Source organism: Aotus nancymaae, unplaced genomic scaffold (genome assembly GCF_030222135.1).
Source record: "Aotus nancymaae isolate 86718 unplaced genomic scaffold, 86718_ANA_hifiasm-v0.15.2.pri h1tg000036l, whole genome shotgun sequence".
NCBI lineage: Eukaryota > Metazoa > Chordata > Mammalia > Primates > Aotidae > Aotus > Aotus nancymaae.
In genome coordinates, this window is record NW_026988450.1 from 44,490,941 (window position 1) to 44,509,675 (window position 18,735).

The 18,735-nt window shown below is 35.2% G+C and overlaps 1 protein-coding gene across 5 annotated transcripts in view; it reads left to right on the forward strand.

Moving 5' to 3' along the window:
• PLEKHF2 (pleckstrin homology and FYVE domain containing 2) overlaps positions 1–18,735 on the forward strand; it is a 720,359-nt gene that overhangs the window by 561,225 nt on the left and 140,399 nt on the right. For all 5 annotated transcript variants that reach the window (XM_064384418.1, XM_064384421.1, XM_064384419.1 and 2 more), the window contains one exon: positions 6,660–6,822. The gene's annotated coding sequence lies outside the window, so the exon portion shown is untranslated. The remainder of the gene's footprint in view (positions 1–6,659; positions 6,823–18,735) is intronic.

Here is an 18,735-nt window from a genome sequence, read left to right on the forward strand (position 1 = left end):
TGTCATCTGAAGTTTCAAATATGTGTACAACTAAGATATATATATCAAAAATAACGAATAAAAGAGAAAGATGTAAACTGAGTTTGAAAGGTCTAAAAGTATTTAGGAAATGGAAAAGTTAGAAATCTGTATTAGATTCTATTAAGTCACATCATAAATTCTAGGGTAACTATTAAAACAAAAGAGTGTGTATAACTAACAAATTAGAGAAGGGGGAATAGAATATAGAATACTAAATATTTAATTAACCTATAAGGAGACAAAAAAACAAAAACTAAAGTAATATAAAACAGATGGCCAAGACAGGGGGACAGAAGTTAGCAAGATGGTAGATACAAGCCCTACAATATTTGTAATTACATTAAATATAAGTGGACTAAATAATCTAAGCAAAACAATAAGATTGTTAAACTGGATAAAAAGTAAAACTTCACAATATGCTGTTAATAAGAGATGTACTTTAAATACAAAGATCAAAAAATATAAGAATAAAATGATGAAAACAGATATATCATGCAAGTACTAACAATAAAATTTTGGGTAGCTATACTTACATCAGAAAATTTGGACTTAAAAGGAAAAAGTTTCATTGGGGATAAACAGGGACATTTCATAATGATAAGGAAATCATTATAAAATGAGGTAATCACACTTTTAAATCTGTGTGTACCCAATTGTGTAGTTTCAGCCCACATAAAACAAAAAATGACAGAAATGACAGGATTCTTGGAAACATCCATGGTGATAGGGAGACTGTGATGAATTAAGGTATATATTGTAAGCCTTATATTAGGTATTAGCAAATTTTTTCTATCAAGAACCGGATAGCAAATATTTTTGTTTTTGCAGGCAATATGGTCACTGTCACACCACTCAAGTCTACTGTTATGGTACAAAAGCATCTAAAGCATCTATCAACAATAAATAACTAAATGGGTGTAGTGGTATTCCAATAAATGTGTACTTATAAAAACAGTGCACACATACACAACATACACACACAGTTAATAAGCCAATAACAGAGATCATAAATTAGTAGGAATCACAAAGAGCACTCAATTCATCCAAAAGAAGACACAAAAAAAGAAGAAAACACTTGAGCAAAACAACAACAAAACCCTGAAAACCTCATACAACTGGCTTATCACTAATGAAAGTGACATTTTGAGCTTCATTTTTGTGTCTCCTCTGTCTACTTCTCAATTATTTCTGACACCAGGTAGAAAGAAAGTATTATTTATTGACTTCCTAAAGCACCAAAATCTATCAGTCTCAAATTGAATTCAGCCCCTTTACTTTCAAATGCCCATCTGCCCCCAAACACACACACAAGCACACACACAAATCTTACTTACAGAAGTATTTTCGTGTACAAAAAAGTTTGCTGAAAATTTAGGAAAATGAAAAGAAGATTTTACATTATAGCCACATGTAAACTTCAAGTTGCATGTTAGACATGCTTCTTCTTAAACGTCCTTTGTCAGGGTTCTGCTCCCAGCTAGGGTAGAATAGATCATAGGGGGCAGTAATCTCATTGAGAAGAACTAGAACTAGTAGGTAAAATAATTATATATGTGAAGGGATAGCAAACTATGGTCTACAGGCTCATTTCAGCCATGCCTATTTTTGTGTGTCTGATGGCTGTTTTGTGTTTTGTGCACAGTTGAGCCATTGTGACAAAGGCTGTTATGGCCTTCAAAGCCAAAAAAGTTTACTATCTGGGCTTGACAGGAAAGTTTGCTGATTCCAGATATTTAAAGGATCCAGAGAGGATCAGAAGTGTTGAAGACTAAAAGGAAGATAATTTCAGAGAAAGAAGAAATATTCAGAGAAAAGTTGAGGAAACACAGCTGTCCCTGGGGGCATTTGCTGATTCTTAGTGAAGGCTAGAGTGTGCGGATCTAGGTTTGGCTTGGGTAGAGAATCCTGGATAAATAAGCAGAGATTTTGGAGGTCACATGGTACAGAAGCAATAATACTGGCAAGCTGAGGAGATTCTTACCTGAATTCCAAAAGTGGGTGCAGCATAAGGCTAAAGACTAAGCTAAAGCCTTGCAAAGCAAAGCTTCCTATTGCATGGGAGACAAAGCCCCACAGAGGGAGGAACCTGCTGACATCTGGTGAGAATTTGAAGCTTTAGATTAATAATCAGTTAGCATTGGTGAGTTACAACTCTTTTACTCTAAGGTAACTTGCTTATCAGAGACATCATGAGTGGAGAATCCATGCTAGGACCTTAATGAAGGCTTAGGTCCTTTGTTAGAGAACAGAGAAACAAGTCCTCTAACAGTACTTCCCTTGGTGGGGGTAAATGACTAGAAGGAGACAAAACAGGGGCTATGTGTTGCTAATGTTTCTGTTTCATAGTCTGGGTGTGTTCATTTTGTAACAATTCATTGACCATACAATTTGGATTTGTGTACTTTAGGGTATGTTATATTTCAATTAAATTTTTCCAAAAAATAGTCCCTTAGACTAACCATCCTAACTTTTCCTCCATCCACAATTTCTTTGAGTTTCCAAGATAAAACAATTTAGTTACATCTTTTGGTTACTTGACTCCCACTAACCCACACCTTGAAAATCTCACCTTATACCACAAGACACTTACTGATTTAACTTTATAAATGCAGTTTCTTTCTTTCTTTCTTTCTTTCTTTCTTTCTTTCTTTCTTTCTTTTATTGCATTTTAGGTTTTGGGGTACATGTGAAGAACATGCAAGATTGTTGCATAGGTACACACGTGGCAGTGTGATTTGCTGCCTTCCTCCCCTTCACCTATGTTTGGCATTTCTCCCCGTGCTATCCCTCCCCAACTCCCCACCCACTGCTGTCCCTCCCCTACTTCCCCACAACAGACCCCAGTGTGTAGTGCTCCCCTCCCTGTGTCCTTGTGTTCTCATTGTTCAACACCTGCCTATGAATGAGAACATGCAGTGTTTGATTTTGTGTTCCTGTGTCAGTTTGCTGAGAATGATGGCTTCCAGGTTCATCCATGTCCCTACAAAGGGTGCGAACTCATTGTTTTTGATGGCTGCATAATATTCCATGGTGTATATATGCCACATTTTCCCTGTCCAGTCTATCATCGACGGGCATTTGGGTTGGTTCCAGGTCTTTGCTATTGTAAACTGTGCTGCAATGAACATTCGTGTGCATGTGTCCTTATAGTAGAACAATTTATAATCTTTTGGAATTCTGGATTAGTGATTAAAATAATTTATTTTCACTCCCTTTTAGAAGTAATGGCCATATTGTATTATGTATCGGTCAGATTAGCAGAATATCACAATTTAAGAAGAGCACAGAGAAATTGGAACATGCCCAGAGGAGGGCAAATAGCAAGATAAAGAATATGGGAATTATGTTGCATGAGAAACATTTTTAACCAATGGAGATATTCCAACTGAAACATAATAGATTAGAGTCAGAGGGGTAATAAAATCAATGCTTTCAAACCCATAACATATTTTGTAAAAGAATGATCCATTATATTCTAAGTATTTTGATGTCAGAATAGGGATAAATGGTTGGCCATTACATGTTAGAGTTTCCCTTGAATGCTCAATTCTCATTTATGAAAAAAAGGTTATGTTATTCATTCTCTAATTGAACAGAAATTTATTGCATGGTGAACACATTAAAGTCTCTGCTGCCAAGGAGGTCATATTCAAGTATGGAAGACAGGTCTAAATGATTATATAAGAAGGTAAAGATTCACATAATCACATCATGAGGTGATGTTGGAGCTCAGAAGAAAGAGAGATTGGTAAAGAGAAGGAAGTGAAGAAATGAGTTCAAAAGTAGAACTCAAGGGTCTTCTCATCTCTAAACCTGCTCTGCATTCCATATATTGTATAGAAAGGAACAACCTTGCTGTCCACTCAGTTACTCAAGCTGGTAGCCTGAGAACCTACCATGACCTCACCCTCTCCTACACCCTCACGTCTAAACCCAGCAGCCTCTCATTTCTATAGATTCTAGCACAAAATATTTCTTAAAGATATGTTTTCATTCCTGTTACCATTGCTGAGTTTAGATCCCTGTATCCCATACTTGAATAGTTCTGTAACATCCTAACTGTTCTGCCTCCAGCCTTGGCCCCCTCAAATTTGAGCTCACACAGACCTTAGGGTTACTTTTCTAAAATAAAAATCAGGTCATATAAATGTCCTGCTTCAAGTCTTTATAGGCTCTTAGAGGTTAGGAAACCCCTCATTCTGTCACATAGGATATGAGGCCCTTTCCTCTTTGGCTCTTGCCCATCCATTCAGCTCATCTCAGATCAGCCACACATTTGTACATGCCCCACGTTCTAATAGTCACTGACCCATTGTAGGGATTCTGCACTCTGCTCTATCTTACACATCCACATCTGTATTCTCCATTTCCCTCTATCTGAAAGCCCCTTCCTCAGCTTGCCCATCTGAGAATTCTTCTCCCCTCTGTGCCTCAGCTTTAACCTCAATCCTGTAAGTCCTCTGGGCCTCTGCACTTGGAAGAGAGACAGCATCTTTCTTTGTGCATTCACTTTTTTTCTGCAGATCTCTAAAATAATTTCTGTCTTCACCTCTCTTCTCACCAGGCTTTGAGCTCCTGAGAAGCATGAACAAGGCTGTGTAACATAGTGGTTAAGAATGTAAATTCTAGAGTCAGGTGGCCTGGATTTGAATTCTGGATCCATATTCTGTTAGCTGTGTATCTTTTGTTTGTTTATGGCTTTGAGCCTCAGTTTCTTTATCTGCAAAACAGCCCTGTAGGGTTGTAGCAAAAGAACCAAGTGAGGAATCACCTGTAAAGTGCTTTGAGCATAGTAATCCCTTAGTAAATGTGATCTATTATTACTATTGTAACTACTATCATCTCTGCATTGGGAGTGTGTTACCAAGAAGATAGTACATAGGAGGTCTTAATAAATATTTAATGCATGTTTTCCAACTTTATACTTTGCAAGAAAACTGTGTTAGAATACACACACACACAGACACACACACACACACATGCATGCACACACACACAGCTCTGGGGACTAGAAGGTGAGAAATTTACCTTTCATATATATTACATCTATCATAACAATCTGTTTTTGGTCCTCAAAGGGGAAGGTTGTCCTTATAGCCAAGTCTCTCAGTCCTATAATCTTCCTGCTGCAGCATTTTAGGAGGAATTCAGTACTTTAAATTAAAGAGGTAGCTATAGAGCTACCTCAGTGACATTTATCCCTAAAGCAATAACAGGTGGGAATAAACTTGTGGATGAAAATCTGAACCCACAGGAGATATTTGACTGCTCTGTTAAGGAGCAAGTTTTCACATAAATCAATACTATGCTCCAATCCAGAAGTATTAAAAATGTCTTCTAAGCAAAAACTATTTACTATGAGTTTCTATAACATTAGAGTTTGACACAAAAGGTTATGCAATACAATCTTTGTAATGACACTATTTTTGGCCTGTCCTTGTCACTTCGCCACACCAAAAACATCTAAGCCTAATTATGTGGTAAGATTTTTTTCTTTTATTCCTGGATTCTGAAAAAAAAATTGTTTGAGCTGCAGAATACTTCTTTCTTTATATTTCTAGGGAAGATTTCATAACATGGTGGCCAAATTATGTGAAAAATGTATCCCTGTGGTGATGTCATTTTCAAGGGAAAACATACTTGGGATATGAAGTATTCCCATCAGGAATCTCAGAGATCTCACATCTGTACTCTTAACCCCAAGAGGTTATCAAATGATAGTAGTGGATTGTAAAAGGATGACTTCTAATGGGGTGTTGGCAGGCAGGCTGGCCAACAGTCAGAGGTCACTGCACAAATATTTATAGAGGAAGTGAAGGCTTCATTTTTGCTTTCACTATCAGACAGCTCTCACAAACGTGCAAAGAAAGACTAATGCTTTGGATTAAGATGCCCTTGTACATGCGAAAATCCAGAAATTGTTAGCTTGTTGCCAGATTCTTACATGATGTCAAATGCCAACCTATAATTATTCAGTGTGGGCCATATAAAGGATTTTCATAAGAAAGAGAAAATGTCCTAAATAAATAAACAAAGCCAGGTCAAGAAGTTTGAAGAAAAATGCATCACCTGCCCAAATAGAACATGAAGAATCCTTTAAGAATATGTTGATAGTAATTACAAAGCTGCATGGAAACATTTATTTCTTGATGACTTTAAGATGGCTGCCAATATCTAAAAGTAGCGATACTTGTTAAGTCCTCTCAGACCAAAGATATATAATGGCGAGTCCTCTAATCTCCTATTCATTCCCAGAGCAAGGTATGAATGATCATTAGTACAATTAGATGATGAAATTGGAAAAGCACAAGTGGATACTCAGGTGGTCTTTTAGTTGGCTCATTGGGAAAGCAACATGGGGGTGGTGGCTAGAACACAAGCTTTGCAGCAAAAATAAGTCAGAAGCCTGTCTCCACTTCTTGTTAAGTCTGCATCTTTCTCAACTTCTCTAAACTCCGTTTTCATCTTCTGTAAAATGGAGACAATCCTCAGGGTCATTGTAAGGATTAAATGAGATCATGACCATGAAAACTTTAGCATGTTTCCTAGCATTCAACATTATTCCAAAATATCAGTTATTGTACTATGGAATGAGTGACTAGAGGAAGGGGTCACCTTTTGTTTCATTCATTTCACAGGGTGCAACCTGATTTTTCAGAGAATGTTGACAAGTCTTCTCAGGGACCAGTGTCAATGTTTTCAAGCTTCACAGGAGAGCCAGAAGAACCCAGACACAGACTTCCCAGCTATAAAGTAGGAGAGAGACCTGTTAAAGCCAAGAACTGCCTAACACCAAATATTGTGAGTCTGGCTTACAAAATAGTTTATGTTGATTCTTTGATTCATTGCTATGGGTAATGACTACTGCAGGAAAGTTGGGACCATAGTGATGGCAGCAGAAGTGAGAGTTCTAGGATGAGTCACAGAATAATCACATCAGACCACATGGATTGTGCATGCTTGCCAGGCAGCTGACTTCTTTCAGTGTGCAGATTTATTGATAGGCATATATGAGGATTTATTGATCTACTTCCAGGTATCAAAAAAGTAAACACAGTCAACAGACAGCAAGGCTTGCAGCTAATTGGTAGCCCATGAATCTCTGGTTCTGGTATTGTTAGAGGAACCATAAAATGTAATTTCACGTATGATGTCTTTCACAGTTACCCAATAGGAAAATTTATGACATTCTTTATATATATTACAATTAGCTGATGACAACAAAAGTAAAATATTGACTATTTCCTAAGTTGAGAAAAACTCACATTTTTATACAATTAAGCCCTAGCTGTCAACTCTTCCTGCTAATTTTGTTTTGAATTGGGTCTCTTTACAAAAAGACCTGACAACTTAGACATATGCTATTTATTAATAACTGTTTTATAAGGTTCAACCATCCCATAAATACGTACTGTACTCACATAACCAACATCTAATGTTCTCAAAAGACTAGACCAAGCTCTGTTATTTCATATCAAATGTGTGAAATTAGTTATCTTCACTAGTTACAATACAAAAGATGCAACAAACCCAATTAAGCCCGGAGTACTATTTTATGTTCAGTACTTAAAAAATTATTTTTAATTGACAAATAATAATTGTATATATTTGCATGGAACAGTGTGATGTTTTGATACATGTACATGTTGTAGAATAATTAAATCAAGCTAAGTTATCACCTACTTATCATTTTTTTGTGGTAAGAACACTATCTTGAATACACTTTAAGAGCAATCTATGATGACATGATTGCAGCTCTGAGTGCATATATGCATTATATACGCATCTGTGTGTTTATGACTAGAAGGGAATATGCACGTAACCTATTGTGATAAGTAGTGGCATTAAAACAGATTGAATTCTGATCCTCCAGATCCCTACCTTACTACATTGCTAATGGCTTTCTTTCACAATTAAAATAACATAAGATGAAATGAATTGGCCCAATTTTTTGCTTCAGAATACAGAATTTAGTGGCATCTCTTTGGGATCATTTAGAACCATATAAGGACTTGACATGAGCATTGTGAGCATCAAATTTTAATGGAAAGTAAATGAAAGGAAATCAAGTGTGGTGACTCCAGAATATGATGTTCAGGTATATTAGTTTCTTGTGGCAACTGCAATAAGTTACCTCAAATGGGGAGGCTTAAAACAACAGAATTGCATTCTCTCACGGTTCTGGAGTTCAGAAGTTCAAAGTCAAAGTGTCGGCAGGGTCTTCACTAGTTATGGTACAAAAGATGCAACAAACCTAATTAGGCCTTTATCTTGGAGTACTCTTTTATGTTCAGTATTTAAAAATTTATTTTTAATTGACAAATAATAATTGGATATATTTGTGTGGAACAATGTGATGTTTTGATACATGTACATATTGTGGTATAATTAAATCAAGCTAATTAAGTTATTACCTACTTATCATTTTTTTGTGGTAAGAACACTATCTTGGAGTACTCTTTAAGAGCAATCTATGTTGACATGACTGCAGTCTGTGATGACATGATTGGCTCTTTCTGGAGGACTTGGGGGAGAATCTGTTCCATGGCCTCTGACCCAGTTTTGGTGGCTGCTGGCAATTCTTGGTGCTCCTTGTCTTGTAGATGCATCGCTCCAATCTCTGCTTCTGTCCTCACACTTGGTGTGTCTTCTTCCATTCTTTTCCCTTATATGAACACTTGTCATTAGATTTATGGTCCATTCTAATCCAGGATGATCTCATTTCAAAATTCTTAATCACATTTACAAAGATCTTTTCTTCTCAAATATGGTCACATTCTGAGATTCCAAGCCATCTGCAAGCCAAGGAGAAAGGCCTCAGAAGAAACCAAACCTGCCAACACTTTCATCTTGGACTTCCATCCTCCAGGAGTGTGAGAAAATAAATTTCTGTTGTTTAAGCAACCCAGTCTTTGGTATTTCTTATGATAATTCTAGCAAACTAATACAATGTCTTAATAAAAGCAAGTAGTTTTCTTCAATATTAGTACTCAGAAAGGAAGAGCATACATTACAGTCAAATCCTTCAAACATTACAAAACATACAAACAAGCATTTTATATTAGATAGTGTGGTATAGATTGGAGGAAAAAACACTAGCTTGAAATGACTATAATCAGTGCTAGTTTGGGATGTTGTATGGGGTAACCTAACAAAACTGGTAAAAAAAATCATAATAAAAGGAAACAAATTATTTCACAATTATTTCTAAGTATATAATTTCACAATTACATATGTTAAATTTTATTATTTTAAATTTGATTTTAAGATGTTTTTAAAAATCAATACATTAAGTGGTTATGTTGTAGAGATAAAGCATTCACTTGCAGGTTAAATAGAATGAGTATCTATTATATAATATGAATGGGTTGGAAGAATATGGCTTAGGATAAAACTTCCAGTGACAATATTATATATAAATCCAAAAAAGTGCTAGTCCTCTATCTGGAACAACTTAGGTAGATGTGAGAATGACAATTCCATTGTAGAAAACTGTTATGCTACCTCCAAGGTGACTGTGTTGATTATTGTATTTGCACCATTTTTTTTCTGGTGGATAGGGAGCAGAAGACTTTTAGTTCACAGATAGTTAGATTGAGAGGAACTATACCTGAGGAAGTAGACCCAGGGAGACTTTACTGCATATAGACCTGATTTAAGTTTTGGAATCTGGGATGAGACTTGCTTTCGTAAGAACCCTGAGGGGTGTGTGTTTGTTGATGATTCTTCTCCTAGCATTGTTCAGAGGCTGAGATTGATGGAAGGTCTGCCATCTTTAACATGTTACATCTAGGGTCACCTTGCCTATTTATATCCATTGTCAGAGAGGTTAATATTGAAGATACATGTGAAAAATTTGAGTAAAGTTGTTTTATTAAATATGAGTGAAATAAAGTAATATATTTATCAGTTTTCACATGTAAATACTTGTAAGTAAATTAAGAAATTAAATATTATAAATTGAGAGTTGATTATTTCAATTATATTCTCTAAAACTTGATATTTTAAAGTTGGTCAAAATAATACATTTTTAGACCTTGTTATTGGAAAAAGAAGAGATTGGCTTATGTGTGGCATCATTTTCTATTCAAGGATACATAGAAAATGTATTTTAAAATTATTAATTCATTGTTATGTTACATTACTCCCAAAAATGTGTTCTGAGGAATAGCAGTCCCTTTACTACTTTAAAAAGACAAGTTTTTCAGTCAAGCAACTATGGGAAAAGCTGCACTCTCAGTCTTCCTCATAGTGAATCCAGCACAGATCAGCTTAGTAAAAGGCTCTGGAAAGATTTTCAGTAAAAAACTAGTTTAATTTTGTTTAACCTAGCATCTCCCAAACATGATTTATTCAAAAGACAGATCTCTCTATTGTTAAAAAACAGACTTTTCTTTTGCAGCAGTTTTAGGTACAGAAGCATTGCATTGAAAGTACAAAGAGCTTCCATTGACCATCTCTTCCCCTGTACATAGGTTCTTCTATTATTAACATCTTGCATTATTGTGGTACATCTGTGATAATTTGTGAACCAATATTGATACATTATTATTCATTAAGGTGCATAATTTACATTAGGGTTCACTCTCTGTGTTGTACAGTACTATGGATTTTAACAAATATACTGTGTCATGTAGCCACCATTCCAGTATCAGGAAGAATAGTTTCACACCACCCTAAAAATGCCTTGTGCTTTGCCAGTTCATCCCTTTTCCCTTCGCCCTAAATGCCTGGCGACCATTGACCTTTTCGCTGTCTCTCTAGTTTTGCCTTTGCTAGGATGTCAGGGAGTTGAAATCATGGAATTTGTAGTCATTTCAGACTGGATTCTTTCACTTGGTAATATGCACCCCAAATTCCTTCGTGTTTTTTAGAAGTTGCAAACATTCTTTACATTTTCCTGATTCACATACATTGTCAGTTACACGTATTACAAATACTTTCTCCCAGTCTGTGTGCCTGCCATTTCATTTTATTAACAAGTCTTCTGTAAATAAGAGTTTTTAATTTTAAGTAAGTCTAATCTATCAGTTTTTCTTTTATTGTTAATATGTTTTGTCCTAAGAAATAGTTGCCTAGCCTAAAGTCACAAAGATACTCTCCTATATTTTCACATAGAAACCTTATTAGTTTAACTACTATGTTTAGATCCATCCTTCAACTCAAATTAATTTTTGTGTATGATGTGAATAAAAGATTGAGATTCATTATTTCCCATACAGATATCCAGTGTTTTCACCACCATTTGTTGAAAATACATGTCTTCTCTATTTAATTACCTTAGTGCCCTTGTTAAAAATAAATAGAGGGAGCTATTTCTGGGTAGTCTATTCAGTTCCATCTATCTATGTGTCTATTCATTTTGTTTACTGAAGATTTATAGTGTTTCTTGAAATCAGTAGTCTTCCAACTTTGTTCTTTTTCAAGATTGTTTTGGTTATTCTAAGCCCTTAGCATTTCTATATAGGTTTCAAAACCAGTTTGTAAATGTCTACCAACTGCCTGCTTGGATTATGATTACAATTGGGTTGAATCTATAGATCACCTTGGAGAAAATTAATATCTCAGTAATATTGATTCTTTTTATCAATACACTTTATCTCTCTCCATGTATTTAGTGTGTTTTTGGAAAATTCTCAGTTGCGTCTTTTAATTTTTAGTGTAGAAATTTTACAAAAGTTTCCTTAAATTTATTTCTAATTATTATTTATTTTCAATATGGTTATAAATGGTATTTTTTTTTTTAAGATGAAATTTCACTCTTGTCACCCAGGCTGGAGTGCAATGGCATGATCTCCATTAGATAGAGGCTCGCTGCAACCTCCATCCCAGGTTCAGGTGATTCTCCTGTCTCAGTCTTCTGAGTAGCTGGAATTACAGGCGCCCACTACCATGCTCAGCTATTTTTTGTATTTTTAGAAGAGACAGGTTTTTGCCATGTTGGCAAGTCTGCTCTTGAAATCCTGACCTCAGGTGATCCACCCGGTTTAGCTTTCCAAAGTGTTAGGATTACAGGTGTAAGCCAACATGCTCAGCCACCAGTGGTATTTTAGAAATTTTATTTTCTAACTGTTTGTTTCTATCACAGAGCAATTTTGTAAGTCAATCCAGTATCCTATAATTTTGCTATATTATTAGTTCCATTCACTTTTTTGTAGATTATTTGGGACATGTTATCTGTGAATAACAACAGTGTTCTTTCTTCCTTCTCTTTTTTCACTATTTTTTTCTTTATTGCCAGGCCAGGGTTTTCAGGACAATGGCAAGTAGAAGTAATAAAGATGAATATTCCTATTCTTCTCCTAGTTTAAAGGTGACAGTTAATATTTCATCATTAAATATGATGATATTTATAGATTTTAATAGATGTTCTTTATGAGATTGGGAAAGTTTCCTTCTATTCCATGAATGTGTGTTGAATTTTTTTCAAATGCATTTTCTGCCTCAAACAAGTTGATTTTATACTTTTCTACTTTATTATGTTAATATGGCAAGTTGTCTGATTTCAAATGTTAATCCAACTTGCATTCTAAGATCAATGAATTGTTATTCTTCTGCAATGTTGCTGGATTTGATATTACTAATATTATTTTATATGTTTGTGTATATATTTATATATTGCAGTGTCTGATTTGCTAATGTTTTATTAAGGATTTTTGCTTGTATGCTTATGAGAAATAATTGTTTGTAGTTTTGTTCTCTGTATTGGGCTTTTTTGGTTTTTGTATCAGAGTTATGCTGGACTCAGGTTAGATAGTATTATCTCCTCTTCTATTTTTGATGCTGAATTGCTGTTATTTCTTCTTTAATTTTTTAGTATAATTCCTCAGTGAAGCCATTAGGATCTGGAGTTATCTATTGTGGAAATTTTTCAATTATAAAATCTATTTTTAATAGTACAGGGCTATTTAGATTTTCTATATCTTGTGTTTTTTTAGGAGTTTGTTCATTTCATCTTATTGTCAAATTTATTGACATAGTTCTTCATAATATACTCCTATTATTTTATTATAATTTATGTAGTTATCAATAGTATCAATAGTGATGAACCCTACTTTGATTCTTCATATTGCTAGTTTGTGTTTTCTCTCACTCTCTGTATCTAGATTATTCTTGGTAGATTTTATCAAGTTTATTAATCTTATCTTGGAAGTAACTTTAGCTTGTATACTTTCTCAATTTGGGGGATAAGCTATTTTCTAATTCATTGTTTGCTAATCTCATCTCTATTATTTCCTTTTTTATATAGAATCTGAGTTTAGTTTTCTCTCCCCTGCCCCAGCTTAATGAAATATAGATATTTATTATTTTTTGAGTATATGCTTTTAAAGCTACAAATTTTCTCCAAGCATTGTTTTAACTTTATGTCACAAATTGTGATTTATTGTGTTTTCATTATCTTTCAGTTTAAAACATTTTCACATTTATTTTGTGATTTCTTCTTTTACACATGGATCATTTACTTGTGTTCCTTAATTCCCAAATAGTTGGGGAATTCCTGAATATCTTATTGTTATCGATTTCTAATTAACTTCCATTGTGGTGAGAGAAAATACTCTTATTTTATTGCCCAAAATTACAAGGTTTTTAACAAACATCCAGGTTTACTTGAGAAGTATATGCATTATATTATTGTTGGATGAAATATTCTATAAACGTCAAATAGATAAGTTACTTGATAGTGTAATGCAAATCTTTTATATCATCACTAAATTTTTTCTACTTGTTTTATCAATCACTGAGAAAGAAGTGTTAAAACTTCCAATGATAATCATGGATTTGTCTACTGAGTTCTGTTTTTGCTATCAAAACTTTGTTTTAGCTATTACACATTCAGGATTACTATGTCCATTTGTTGAACAGACCCTTTTGTCATTATTGTATGTTTTTAAATTAATTATTAATATGATTGGGTTTAATTCCATGACGTTGTTACTTGCTTTTTATTTGTCTCATTTGTTAGTTCTTGGTTCTTTTTTTCTTGTCTTCTTTTCAATTAATCAAATATCTTTTAATATCATTTAACTTTCTTTACTATCTTTTTAAGAATAACTGAGTATTTGTGTGTGTATGATTGCTCTGGATAGAGATTAAAACATGAATCCTTAAAGTCTACATTAAATTAATATTGAGCCACTGAGTTTATAATGTAAGACCCTTTAAACATAATTTAACACTCCTTCCATCCTTTGTGCTATTACTGTTCTATAACCTTGACAGTACACTGTCATTATTTTTGCCTTAATCACCTTTCTTAAAATACCACATGAGAAATATATTCTTTTATATCTGTATACATGTTATTTTTAGTGCTTTTTATTTCCTCCTGTAGATCCAAAGTTTCCTTCAGGTATTCTCTTTTATCTACAGCACTGGAAATGAATTTTCTCAGCTTCTTTTAATCTAAAACTGTCATTGTTTTGCTGAAAGGTATTTTTACTGGTTATAAATTTTTAAGATGACAGTTTCTTTTTGCTTTCAGCATTTTAAATGCCATTTTAAAGGCCATCGCTTCTGGCCTCTATGATTTTCAATGGGAAATCAGGCATTGTTCTTATCATTTTTCCTTTATTATTTGTCTTTTTTTTTTAACTGCTTTTAAGATTTTTTTCTGTATCTTAGATTTCCAACCATTTTATCATGATATGCCTAGTTGTGGCTTCCTGTGTATTTATCCTGCATGGAGTTCAATTAACTTCCTGGATCACTGAATTTAACTTCTCCATTTTTTCTCTGCCCTGCATCTGAGATCCCAGTTACACAAAAGTTTGTTTGATTGCCTTGCAAGTCATTGAGGCTTTCTTCCTTCATTTTTCAATCTTTTCCCTCTTTCTGTGCTTTGATTTTAATAGTATCTATTTACTTCACTTCAAATTTACTGCTCCTTTCTGATAGAGTTTCTGATGTGCTTCTTATTAATAACATTTTGTTTTCTCATATTTTATTTTTCAGTGCTAAGATTTCCAGTTGGTTCTTTTCAGAGTTTCCATATGTCTCCTGAAATTGCCCATCTCTTAAGTCATTGGCAATCCATCTTTTTGTTTAAATTCCTTAACATATTTAATCACAATTATTTTAAAGTTCTTATCTGTTACTTCCAGCATCTGTGGGTCTCCTTCTATAGACTATATTTTCTCTTGAAATATAGGTCTTTTTTTTCTGTTTCTTTGTCTAATAACTTTTTAAGTTGAACAGTATGTTTTCTTGTAGAAGATACAGAGATTCTGGCTTTTATTCCTCTAAAGTGTGATTTTTTGTTTCAGTAAATGCTAAATTACTGACACTATCTCATTTCTGAAAAGATTTGGTTTTAGGGCTTTATTAGGGAAGATTTATTTTGGTTCAGTAAAGACACAGTTCTTAATTCTGGGATATGGTCCTTACTTCTAAGGCATGACCCTTCAGAGGTTTTAATGGAAAGCCTTAGCTGTTTACTAATTCCCTCTAACCTGGAAAGATTTGAACTCCAAACTCTAGACAGAGTGAACTCCTCAGCAGTTCACCTACTGACATCTCTGCTCAATTCTTTGCTTCCAGCTATGCATTTGATTGACTTCTGCTTGGAGGCTTAACTTAGCATTCATAGTTTTAGAGTCAGCCAAATATTTGAGAGGAATTTTCATGCAGATATGTGCTCCTTCATACATGACTAATTCCTTTTCAGAATACCTCCCCCCACCATCATTTAATTCCTAGCTGTGCTGGCAGCTCAAGATCCACTCTCTGACTCCCCAGTGCAGTCAGACTGATGCTTTTGGTCTGAGCTCTGTCCCTTCCTTCCATGCAACTTAGGGTATCCCTTAGGGAAAAAGTTGGATAAATGTGAATTTCAGTCAATTTGTATATTGTCTTTCTCAGGTCAAGTCTTCTCCAGTGTACTCCTGATTTTAGGCTCTCTTCAGTGCCTTCCAAGGCTTCAAGTTCAGAATTTATAGGTATTATTGGCAAGAGGGCTAGTCCAATACAAACTACTCTGCCATTAACAGAACTAGAACTCTTCTAATGACCTGCTTGTTATTTAAAACACACTTTGTAAATAAATGAGAATGTATATTCAGGAGCTACCTCTAACACTACCATTGTGGTTCCTGGTTTATTTTCCAGCACATGTCTCCATAAACATTATGTAACATCCCGAGTCATTTTAAACCATTTAAAATCACACAATGAAGTGTAAACGCAAACCTGTTTTGAAGTAGTGAAGAATTTCATTCCATATGTCAGCCTTGGCTGCCTCGAATTCAGTTTGTGCAGCAGGGGAAAGGAGCAGTTTTCCCATTGAATGGGAAGTATCCGTCCTCATTTTCCTCAACAATATCATCTGGAGCATGGAAACCTCTTAGGCATGTAACACATGCCCACAGTTTATTCTACACTTATAGCACTCAGCAAGTTCCACAAAGCACTGGCAGGTCATGTTACTTGTTTCATTTTCTACGTAGCTTTTTTTTTTTCTTTAGGGCCCAAACATAGATTCACCTTTTAAAATTGAATTTTCACACAGCTTAGGGCCCTATCATCCCCAAAAAAATAAACAGAGGAGATCTGGGTGAGAGTGAGTTGTTGAACTTTGTGCCTTAGCTGGATTCTGCTTCCTACCTTGGCCACCTTGGATTTTAGAATTTCACTGGTGCAGTGAGTTATGAAATTGTCTATTTCTCTGCCAGGAGCTATCATTAAGTATTTACACCTATTATTGTATTTCATCCTCACAATAGACACATTTTATAGTTGAGAAAGTGGACACAAAGATTTAAGTTATTTCCCCAAAATCACAGTCAGGTGTGATTCCACCCAAGCAGGTTATTTCACATGAGATCAATAGGCCAAGTTGAACCATCATCTATGCTCTCCCTTATTTATTGGACTCTTCTGCCCTCAAGTCTTGTTAAGCTCTGCCCCTAGTTATAATCTGTAGAGAGTGCAAATAGTCCATGCCATGACCTACCACCTCTTTGATTTTTTATACTTTCTTCCTCAATGTTTGTGTGGTCATTCTGCCAGATGTTGGACATGCCAGAGTGTTTCTCCCAGGGTCACTCCTTCATCTCAGGAGCTGAAGTTGCATGAAGCCATCTTCCTTGGAATGGTCAGAATCTGAAGGTCTTCAGTGTGGTTTATGTAACATATCTCTAGTAAGCACGTCCTTTATGCCAGACATTACCTAAATATTGGGGATAAAATAAGATCATCACTGCTGGCCTTGAGAATTTCAGGGTCTACTGGTAAACAAGTCTACATATATAGAGATAGACAGATGACAAAAATCTGTGGTATATACCGTAGATACCTGTACAAAGATCTGTGAGGTCACAGAGAAGGAAGCAACCAGTTGGCAATTCACCATACTTGGGGGTTTGGGGGAAGGTGACAATAACAAAAGTGTTTTATAAATGGAGCTTAGAGATATACACAGAAATTGGAAGAACATGTCACACAGAAGGAGCAGCATGTTTAAAAATATAAAGCAGGAATGAACATGGTTTCTCAGGAGGGAAGTGAGAAGGTCAGTATAAATGTATAGAGATGGAAAATGGTGGATGAGCCTGTATAAGCAAACAAAAAGACTGTGAAGGAATTTGAATTTATTCTGAAGAATTATCATGATAATCTCTAACCTACAGCCTGATTTCATTACAATCCTTTGAGCAACGCCACCTACTCTTCATGTCTCAAACATACATATAGACACACACACACGCACACACACACACACACACATACACATATCTATTGTTCTTTTAGGCCTCTCTTCTCAAGAGTGAGTGAATAGCTTGACAAGAAAGTATATTCTTCTATCCCTGCTGGATTTAAGAACCAATCTTCCTTTAAAAATGATTCATAATTTTGCTTTTGCCCTTCCAAAATGGATTTCCCAAGCATCTTCAAGAAGGATCAAAATGGGCAAAGAACTAAAGGCCCCAAAGAAATATAGCTCACTGTTTTCCTGTTCTCTTTCACCTCTCTGCTCCCATCTTCCAAACAACAAAAAGCAAGACTCTTTTTAGAATGCATAATTAGGTTTATGCCAAGTAACCTGCTGCTTATTATTCTTCACTCTGAGGATGATTTATCTCTGTTTTACTTAACTGCTAAGAAGTAGGGTGTCAAGTTGAACTAGGTATTGTCTTTTTCGCTCATGTTATTTGTAAATAAGCCACCTGCCCTTTGCCACAACTGAGAGGCTGAATTGGGCCTTTTGACTTCCTACCTTCCCAGATGTGTAGCTTCAGATTAGACTGAGGTCCAGAATAAATGTTGTTATAGGCTTTCTCTTCAAGTCTCATCCTTTTTTTCCAGAAGCTAATAAATTCTGAAAGTGTTGCTATAGCTGCTACTGAAGCCAGCCTCTGAAAAAAGACCTGTTGTGCATGACTTGTGTGACTGCTGTAAGCACAGAAGGGAGAAATAGAAAGATAAAAAGGGCAATTCTGACTCATCCCATCTCTTATTTTTCTTTCAGACTCTAATATTTCCTTTCTTCCTTTTTTCCCTTATTTTCTCCCTTCCCTCCTCTTCTCTCCCCTCCCCTTCTCCTTCCCTCTCCCTTCCCCTTCCCTCTCTACATCCCTCCCTCCCCCTTCCCTCTCTCCATCCCTCCCTCCCCCTTCCTTCCTTCTTTCTTTCCTTCCTTCTCTCCTTCCTTCCTTCCTTTTGCTCCAATCTTTTTCTGTTCCTCCTTTTAAATTTATTTCTTACATTTCAAAAGATGAA